Raw genomic sequence first — 9,293 nt, 5'->3', positions numbered from 1 at the left:
GACACGGGTTCGAGCCCTGGTCCAGGAAGATCCCACACGCCGTGGAAAAACTAAGCCCGTGTGCCACAACTACTGAGCCTGTGGTCTAGAGCCCGCGAGCCACAACTACTGAGCCCGCATGCCACAACTACTGAAGTTTGCACATCCTACAGCCTGCACGCCACAACTACTGAAGCCCACACGCTCTAGGGCCAGCATGCCGCAACTACTGAGCCCACGTGCTGCAACTACTGAAGGCCGTGCGCCTAGAGCCCGTGCTCCGCAACAAGAGAAGCCACGGCAATGAGAAGCCCGTGCACCGCAATGAAGAGTTGCCCCCGCTCACCTCAACTAGAGAAAGCCTGCACACAGCTAGGAAGACCCGATGCAGCCCAATCAATCAATCAATCAATAAAATGGCAAAGGTGATGAGATGTCACTGGTGTGGTTAGATTATAATAGTGATAGAGAGATGTAGACGTGGATATAGACATAGATAGAATACTGATCTTGCTAGCACACACTGGAGAGACTCTCCTGCTGGCCTGGAAGAAACAACCACCATGTTGTGAGCTGCCTAAGAGAGCCGCATGGCGGGGAACCACGGGTGGCCTCTAGGACCCAAGAGCAGCCCCTAGCCAATAGCCAGAAAGAAGCGGGGCCCTCAGACATAAAGCCTCAAGAGAATGAAATCTGCCACCAACCTGAATGAGCTGGGATGTGGATTCTTCCTCATCAAGCCTCCAGATGAGAATACAGCTGGCCTACACCATGACTGTAGCCTTGTGAGACCTCAAACAGAGGCTCAAGCTAAGCCAGGCCTGGGCTCTTAACCCACGGAAACTGTGAGATAATAAATGTGTGTTATTTTAAGCCGCTCAATATGTAGTAATTTGTTACACTGAAATAGAGACGAATAGAGGTGTCATCGAAGAACATTCTCTTACATGAAAGACATTTACAAAACATAACTAAATTATAAGCTCAGATTATAAAGCAATATGATCCAATACCCTCACACACACACACAGAATCTGGAAAAGCAAATATAGTAGAACTTGGGGTGACTTTTATTTCCTTCTTTTCGATTCTCTGTTTCTTCTAAAGTTACTTGCATTATTAGTATAACACTAGAAAACACTGAAAATAAAAATACTGAATAAAATATTCAAGTGTTAACAGTGGTTGTGTCAGGGTGGTAAAATTGTGGTTGAATTTTATATTCCAGAATTCTAGAAAGTTATTTTAATTTTTCTACTTTGAAGAGTTGACATTTCTTGGTGTAATTAAACAAAATATCAATCAATAAATAACTCCCAATTATTTTTTTCAATTATTGAAAAGAAAATTCCACCACCAGTGCTTCCAGATTGAATTAACAGAGGAAAACTAGCCACATTGAGTCTGTCTGCCACACGGAGAGATGCAGGATAACCTAGAGCTAACAGCACTAATTCTAGTACCACATGACCTCGGTTCCAAGCCTGACTACCCAATTGCTGTGTTTTCTGAAGTTGGGCAAATTATTTAGCCTCATCTATAAAATGAGAGAATAATAATGTCTACCTCATAAGGTAAGGATATCATGGAGATTCTATAAGTCAGTGTATATAATTTATTTTTAAACGAGCATGGTATATAGCAAGTGCTCAATAAATGTTTGTTAGTGTTCACCATCATCATTATTATTATTAACCAACCTGCCATTGTAGCGGTGGCCAGTATTTCAGTCCTCGTGTTGTTCTTAGGTTCAGCTTTTAAAACAAGTGCAAAAGATAAACACAGGAATTATAATGATGGCACATTAATTCAGATATTAAAAGGAATATCACAACCCTTTAAAGACCTAAAGTAGATGCTTTGTTGTGGGTTGCTGAAGACACATTTTGCCCACTTCAATGGTAGAAAGAGGTTCTTAAATACAATTAGCGTTACGTTCTGCTAGGTGACATGGGGTGAACTGGCCCTTTAAGAATCTGAGTCAAGCTGGTTTGAGGTTGACTGCATGCTACATTAAACTGGTTAGTTATGGTGTGAGGTGAGCCAACTCTAGGGCAACGCTCTCTCTCAACATTCCAGGGCCCTCTGGGCACTGGGTGGGAGGTAGAAGCACTCCAAGGCCACCATGAAGCACAGCTGAAGAGCTACAGCTGCCCTTGGGATAGTGTCAAAATCTGGGTCGGCTGGGGCAGACCAGGCCAAGGAGACTTGACAAACAGGCTGGAGCAGGGGAGGGGCAGACATCACAGACCTACAGGCCAGGTGTCCGGTTGTGCGGCCACAGGCAATAGGCGAATGGCCAGCCAGACAGGCAGATGGAGTCAGGGATGTCCTACAAAGTTTTCATTGCCTGGGACAGACCTGGCCTTGGGTGTCTGGCAGAGACTGGTGGGCAGAGGCTAGGCCAAGCCACTGATGGCACAAGGGAGCCAAGCTGCTGGTAGCAGTGCCACAGCTAGGAGATGCTAAGGATGGCTTGTGGTCCCAAGGAGCAATTCTAAGGGAAGAGTCTCCCTCAGAAGCGTGTGACTCCAAAACACTTCCAGGGACAGGCATGGAACCACTCCCGGGGGGACAGGGTAAAAAATGAAATCCATCCAAATCTTCCCCAGGAAAACGCCTAAAGGATCCACACATCTCCTCAGGAGGACCTGTCTCCACACTCACGAGGAACTAAGCAGTGAAACAGTGGCATCCATCTTGTCTAGGTTAGGAGCTCGGTAGCACATGGGGAGGAAGGTGCCACTTATCCCCAGGCTTAGAGGAAGAATAGTGCCTCTCTGGTGGGTCAAGCTTTATCTTTATCATCATCATCATCCTTTAAGAAAACCCTTCAGATGTGTTTATTTTTGAAAAACTGGCCTTTTCAGATTCCAATCCTAAAATACCAGGACCCATTTTCTAATTCACAACCAAACAGGTGGAAACCAATTTAGGCATAAGCATTTTCCTGTGTATGTGGGAATGTCCACGATGTAACTAGTTTCCTCCCCTGGAAGGAAGGTGTCTAACTTGAAAGGACTCTCTACTTTGGTGCTATCCTTTTTGCTCTTATGGCCAAGGCCACATCCAGATTATTGTCTCCTTTGACCCAGAATACTGCAGGAGGCTTTTTACCGTGCATTTGGCTGCTAAAGCCAGCATCCCCAAATCACTGCTTTGAGGGTTCCAATACCCCCACTCAAAAGCTTGCGATGGTGCCTACATTAGTCTGGGTGAGTAATACCAGATGCTGTAACAAGCAACCCTCAAATCTCAATGACCTAAAAGTTTAATGTGATAAGGTAAAGTAGAACATGATAAAAGTTTATTTCTTGCTCATGCAAGGACCACTCTGCTGAGTGGTTCTCCTCTAAAGGGAGACTCAGGAATCCAGGTTGTATCCATCTTGAGGTTCTACCATCCTGTGTGTTCGAGGCTGAGCTGATATCACCAGCTGCCAGGTGGGGCATAGAGAGAGCATGGAGGATCTCATACGTCATACCTAGCCATCTCAACCTGGAGGTAACACAGACCCCTACCACTCACATCCCACTGGAGAGAACTAGTCATGTGAAAAGAGAGCTGGGAAAACATGGTTCCTGGCTGGGCAGTCTGCTCCAGCGACAACTCTACACTATGCAATGTGGAACACAAATGTTTGGTCATCAGCCAACCATCTATTCCACAGCACCTCTCTGCCCAGTGAATTACTTTCAAACTCTTTAGGGTGGCATTCAAAGCCTACCCCAGGGACTTCCCTGGTAGCACAGTGGTTGAGAGTCCACCTGCCAATGCAGGGGACATGGGTTCAATTCCCTGGTCCGGGAAGATCCCACATGCCGCAGAGCAACTAAGCCCGCATGCCACAACTATTGAAGCCTGCACGCCTAGAGCCTGTGCTCTCTGCAACAAGAGAAGCCACCACAACGAGAAGCCCGCACACTGCAACGAAGAGTAGCCCCCACTCGCCACAACTAGAGAAAGCTTGCACTCAGCAACAGAGACCCAACGCAGCAAAAATAAATTTAAAAAATTTTTTTAAAAAGCCTACCCTGGGCTTCCCTGGTGGCGCAGTGGTTGGGAGTCCGCCTGCCGATGCAGGGGACACGGGTTCGTGCCCTGGTCCGGGAAGATCCCACATGCCGCGGAGCGACTGGGCCCGTGAGCCATGGCCGCTGAGCCTGCGCGCCCGGAGCCTGTGCTCCACAACGCGAGAGGCCACAACAGTGGGAGGCCTGTGTACCGCAAAAAAAAAAAAAAAGAAAAGAAAAGAAAAGAAAAAGAAAAGCCTACCTCAACTTGGCTCCAATTCAAGTCATGAAGACCATGTTCTAGCCAATCAGGATGACCCAATTTGCCACCAGACATATCGGTTAGCTTGTGTTGCAAAGCAAACCATTCAAAACTTAGTGGCTTAAAACAACCACCATTTATTTAGCTCACAATTCCTCAGACCGGCTGTTTGGGTTGAGCTCACCTGAGAGATTTCTTCTGGTCCAGCGATGCTCACTCATGTGTCTGTGGTCAGCTGCCAGGCTGGCTGGGACTTTGGGTCCAGAGGATTTCTCAGCTGAGCCCGCTTGCCTTTGCTTCATGTGGTCTCTTATCCTCCTGCAGCCTAGTCCAGGCTTGTAGACACAGCAGCGGCGGGCTTGGAAGAATGAGAGGAGACTGGGCGGAGCCACCTAAGGCCCACACTCTCAAGTCACTCACTTTTGCAGCACTTTATTGGACAAAGCCAGTCACAAGGCCAGTGCAGATTCAAAGAGTGGACAAGAGATTCCACCTCTTGATCGAAGAAACTTCAAAACGACTCCACCAGGTAAGTACTGTACTTTCCATGCCTTCCACACAATGTGCCATCTACCTAAAACCTCCCCCTCTTCTTTGTCTTTGCCTGTGGACCATTCCAGCTCAAATGCCTCCTATTCCACGGTGGCTTCTGCCTTAGTTTAGGCTCTCCCCCAGACAGTCTGAGACAAGGGCTTGAGTACAGATATCGAGTGAAGAAGTGTGAGGAGTAGAACAGAGACGCAGGAAAAGCCAATATAAGGATGCTTTACTGAGATCACTGCTATGGGCATGGGAGCTGATTCCACAGGGATCCGCTCAGCTACGGGATGCCTCTCAGAACCGTCCATCCTTCAAAGTGGAGGTGGAGCCTTTATCCACCAGCTCCCATTTTGATTGGTTGAGGGTGACCCCGGAGAGCAGTATCTTCTCTGCACTTTCAGGCTGCTCTTGCATGTGGACTGAGCCAGCTCTGCAGTAGGAGAGGAGAGACCCGAGGCAGAAAGATACACGTGCAGGCTCCAAGTGGGATGCTCTCAGCCTGAGACCCTGAGCTTGCCTGGAACAATCCACTACAGCTGTGTCTGAAATCAGAGACCAGGGAGTGTTTTGTGAGGTACCAAAGAGGTTAGGTATGATTTCTCTAATGTCTGCTTGGAGGGGATTTCTCCCTCCTCAGGGATCCCGTGCTCTGAAATTCCCACCATCCTATGGCACCAATTATACACTGTTTTTAATTGCAGACATTCACATATGTGTATAATCTCTCCTGCTGGACTACAAGCTCCTAAGGACAGTGGCCACACTGGATGGAACTTTTTAGACCCCTGTGCTGGCCCCTAGCGCAAAGCCCTATCAGTTTTGCTGGCTGAGTAAGAGAAGAAACTTCCTAGATCCAAGACATTGTCATCTTTCACTCAGACACTCCTTCAACAAGTAACCGTAGGTACCTACCATGTGCAGTGCTACAAGGGTTGTAAAAAAAACAAAACCCAGCAGAAGATCCACAGTCCCCAATATTGAAAAAATTTAATTGGGTATATAAACCACACATACACCATAAAGTCTAAAAGTAAGCATGTCTAAGGCAGTGCCATGGGCATAATCTGGGGAGACGACGGTTACGCAGGGAAGCCTCAATGGAGGTGGTGATTTGGTCTGGAGGCCATAACGGAGGGTGAGCTGAAGAAGGAGATGACGCAAGAAAAGGAGGTGCCATTTTCACCAAATTGTTCAATATGTCTACAACGCCCTTCTGACCATAAATATGATACATGCACATTACAGAAGAGTTAGAAGAGAAAAAAAAAAAAAAACCCCAAAGAATAGAGCTACCACCCCGTCACAATCCTACCACCCAAAGGTATCTGCTAAAAACATTTTGATGTAGTTCCTTCTCACCTTCCTCCTACACGCTCATGTTACATGGCTGAAGTCATTCCTGATTTACTTAGCATGAGAGCCAGAAGAGACAGAGAAAATTGAGCTCAACCTCTTCACTATATAAGTGAGAAACAGGGAGCTTCCCTGGCGGTCCAGTGGTTAAGACTCCATGCTTCCACTGCAGGGGGCACGGGTTCGATCCCTAGTCAGGGAACTAAGATCCCGTAAAATGCACGGCCAAAAAAAGAAGAAGAAGAAGAAAGAAAGAAATGAGAAACAGGAGGCCCAAAGAAATCAAGGGACGTAGGAAGGCCCTAGGGCTTGAGACCAGAATGGAGGTCCCCCATTCCCAATCCAGGGCTCCTTCTTCATGCTGCTGCCTGTATTTAACTCTTCTTCCTCCCCACACGATTGTGAGTACAGACAAGAAACTTATGTTCGGGGCTTGCGATTTTCCAAATCAGTACGTGATCCTAAAATTGTCTGTCTACATAGGTAAACATTGCTGGGGAGAGAGATCACGGCTGCCGACAGAGTCACTGTGAGAGGTTAAGGCAACAACACAAATGAGAAAGCACCCTGCATGCAGCAGGGGCCCCGGAAGTGTGGCTGGGTGGACACGTGACTGGGGCGGGGTGGGGGCCGGGGAACCCCGTCTTCTTCCACACGTCCTCGGGGATGGGCTCGCAGCGCTCTGCTGCCCACGTCCCAGGACAAAATAACCAGCTTCTCAGCCAGAAAGGTGGCTCTGCCAGGTCCCCTCTGTGTCTGGGTGGATTCAGTTTTCTCTAAACTTCATGGTCCTTTGCAAAGAATGACTACAAGGGCTGCAGATGTCGCATGCTCCTGTGAGCAGATGTTCATGCCTGTAAAAATCTCAGGGAAATTATACCTCAGCCTTTTAAGTTAATGAGCTAAAACCCAACAGAACATTCTGGGCTCATTTATTATTTTCCCCCCGTACAGCAGGCTGTGGATTAGTAGCCAGGAAACAAATACGCTTCCTGGGGAGTAGCCCATGGTCACTGGAGTCACAGAGAAGACCAAGCTCTCTGTGTCTTAGCCACTCTGGTTATCTCTCTTCTGGGCTTTGCTGATGACACAAACCCTCCGGTAACAGAGGAGAAATACATTCAGGGACTCTGTGGGTGGCAAAGGAAACAACACCTCCCCACCTCTCTTCCCACCAGCCACTTCCAAATCCTCCACTGCCATCATCACCCATGCCAGGGGCGAGAATCAGAGCAGCAACAGAGAGCTTGGCAATTATTTAACCTTCCTCCTGCGCTGGAAGCCGGTGCGGTCTTGGAAAACAACATGTGTAACAATCAGGAAGGCTTAAAGGAATTTTACAAATAGAGCATTAGATGAAGTCACAGCTTGCTTGCTCTCTGTCTTTCTTTCTTTTAGTAAATGCAAGAACATCTCTTTTGGAGTGGACATATGTATACGTAAAACTGAATCACTTTGCTGTACAGCAGGAACTAACAATATTGTAAATCAACCATACTTCAATAAAATTTTTAAAAAATTAAAATGAAAAAAAAGAATCAGTGGAGCATATGGGAGAAAAAAAAAGAACATCTCTTTTGTTCACCTATACCTCAGCGTCTAAACACACTTTTGTGGGGAGGGATCAGGTTACCTGCGTAAAGCAATGCATCATTTCTCTTGGAGAATAAGGCCAGGGCATAACCTTCTCATCACCATGAGCAAAGAGGCACCCAGGCTGCTCTCTTTCCTCCCTTCCACCCAACCTCGCCTCCCTCCATAGCGGCCCCCTGCCCAAGCGTGGAGGTCAATGAGTGATGAGTAACAATCTCCCTAGCATGACGTTCTGATATGAGGCCAGGGCATTGTAAACGGCAGACTGCAAGGAACTTTCCAAAGCAGAGTCTGTTCGAAAACGCACTCCACTCCTCCCTCAGGCAACTCAGAAGGGTGCAGGTTGGGTCACAACCAGAATCCCCTCAGAGGCAGAGAGAGAGCGACATCCCTTGAAACAGAACTTGGAGAGAAAGAGCCACATGAAAATGTTGGGCTCACTTTAAATGCACAAGGGGAGAACAAGATTCCCAGGCGTTGAGAACAATTTTTAACCAGCAAACAAACAGGCACTTCATCGCTGAGCCCGTCCCAAGCGAGGCAGCCGGGATCCAATCTGGTTCTGTTGGTGGCAGTGGGCAAAGGTCCAGGTTCCCCTAGTTTCTCCCACTGGTTTGTCCATCTCTCAGTTAAATGTGCAGAGTTTGTTTTTAAAAGGCATTGCCAAAGGCTTCTCTCACAGTCTGACTGACTCACCGGATCTGTCTTCGGGTGGAGTAAATCAGGGCTGTTAGTAAGTTTGGGGGTCAGAAGCTGAGGAAGTTCCCATCTGATGCCTTCTGTTTTCTCTAGGAAAATGATGACAAGTTTATTTCCTGCAAATTCAATGCAGGTGGTGTGTGCCTGCGCGTGTGTGTGTCTTGGTGGAGGGCAGTGCTGAAGAAAATGGAGAAGTTTGAAAATAACTCTGGCAGAAAACGGGAGAGACATCTAAGGACACAGAGAATGACTATATAACAGTTTTGAGGACCCAGTAAACTTGGACAATCTAACTTTGTATATGCCATTGTCTGAACTTTTTTCCATGGGTGCAGCTACAGAGTGAATGAGTCTGAGCGCCAGACTGATCCAGGGTGGGGTTCTGTCGGGCGAGTACAATTAAAAGACAATGAGGACAGGGGGTTGAGGAGATTTTCAAAAGAGTGAAGAGTAGCTAGAGGGAAAAACAGGAACAAGATGACCTACAACTCATACGAGGCAGGATACAGCACCCATTCCCACCAGCCAGAGTGGAAAGTCTCAGAATTCACAGGGTATCAGGTACAGTATTCAGAAGCCTGTTGACTCAAAAGTGGGAAATAATGAGCCTTAAGCTGAATGCTGCCCAGTCCTGCCTAGCAAATCTTAAAAGCAAGACCCAAAAGAATCAAACCGTTTCTAAGTAATTTAACCACATCCCAGAAAAAGGGAAAGCAATTTAGAAGAATGCAAAAAAAATATCCAACACCCAACAAGGTAAAATTCACAATGTCTGGGATCTACTTTTAAAAAAATCAGGAAAGCAAAGAAGCAGGAAAAATCAATCAATTGAAACTGACCAAGAAGGGAGAAAT

The sequence above is a fragment of the Phocoena phocoena genome, chromosome X (genome assembly GCF_963924675.1).
Source record: "Phocoena phocoena chromosome X, mPhoPho1.1, whole genome shotgun sequence".
Lineage (NCBI taxonomy): Eukaryota > Metazoa > Chordata > Mammalia > Artiodactyla > Phocoenidae > Phocoena > Phocoena phocoena.
The sequence above is the reverse complement of the archived record's forward strand: the minus strand, read 5'-3'. Positions refer to the sequence as shown.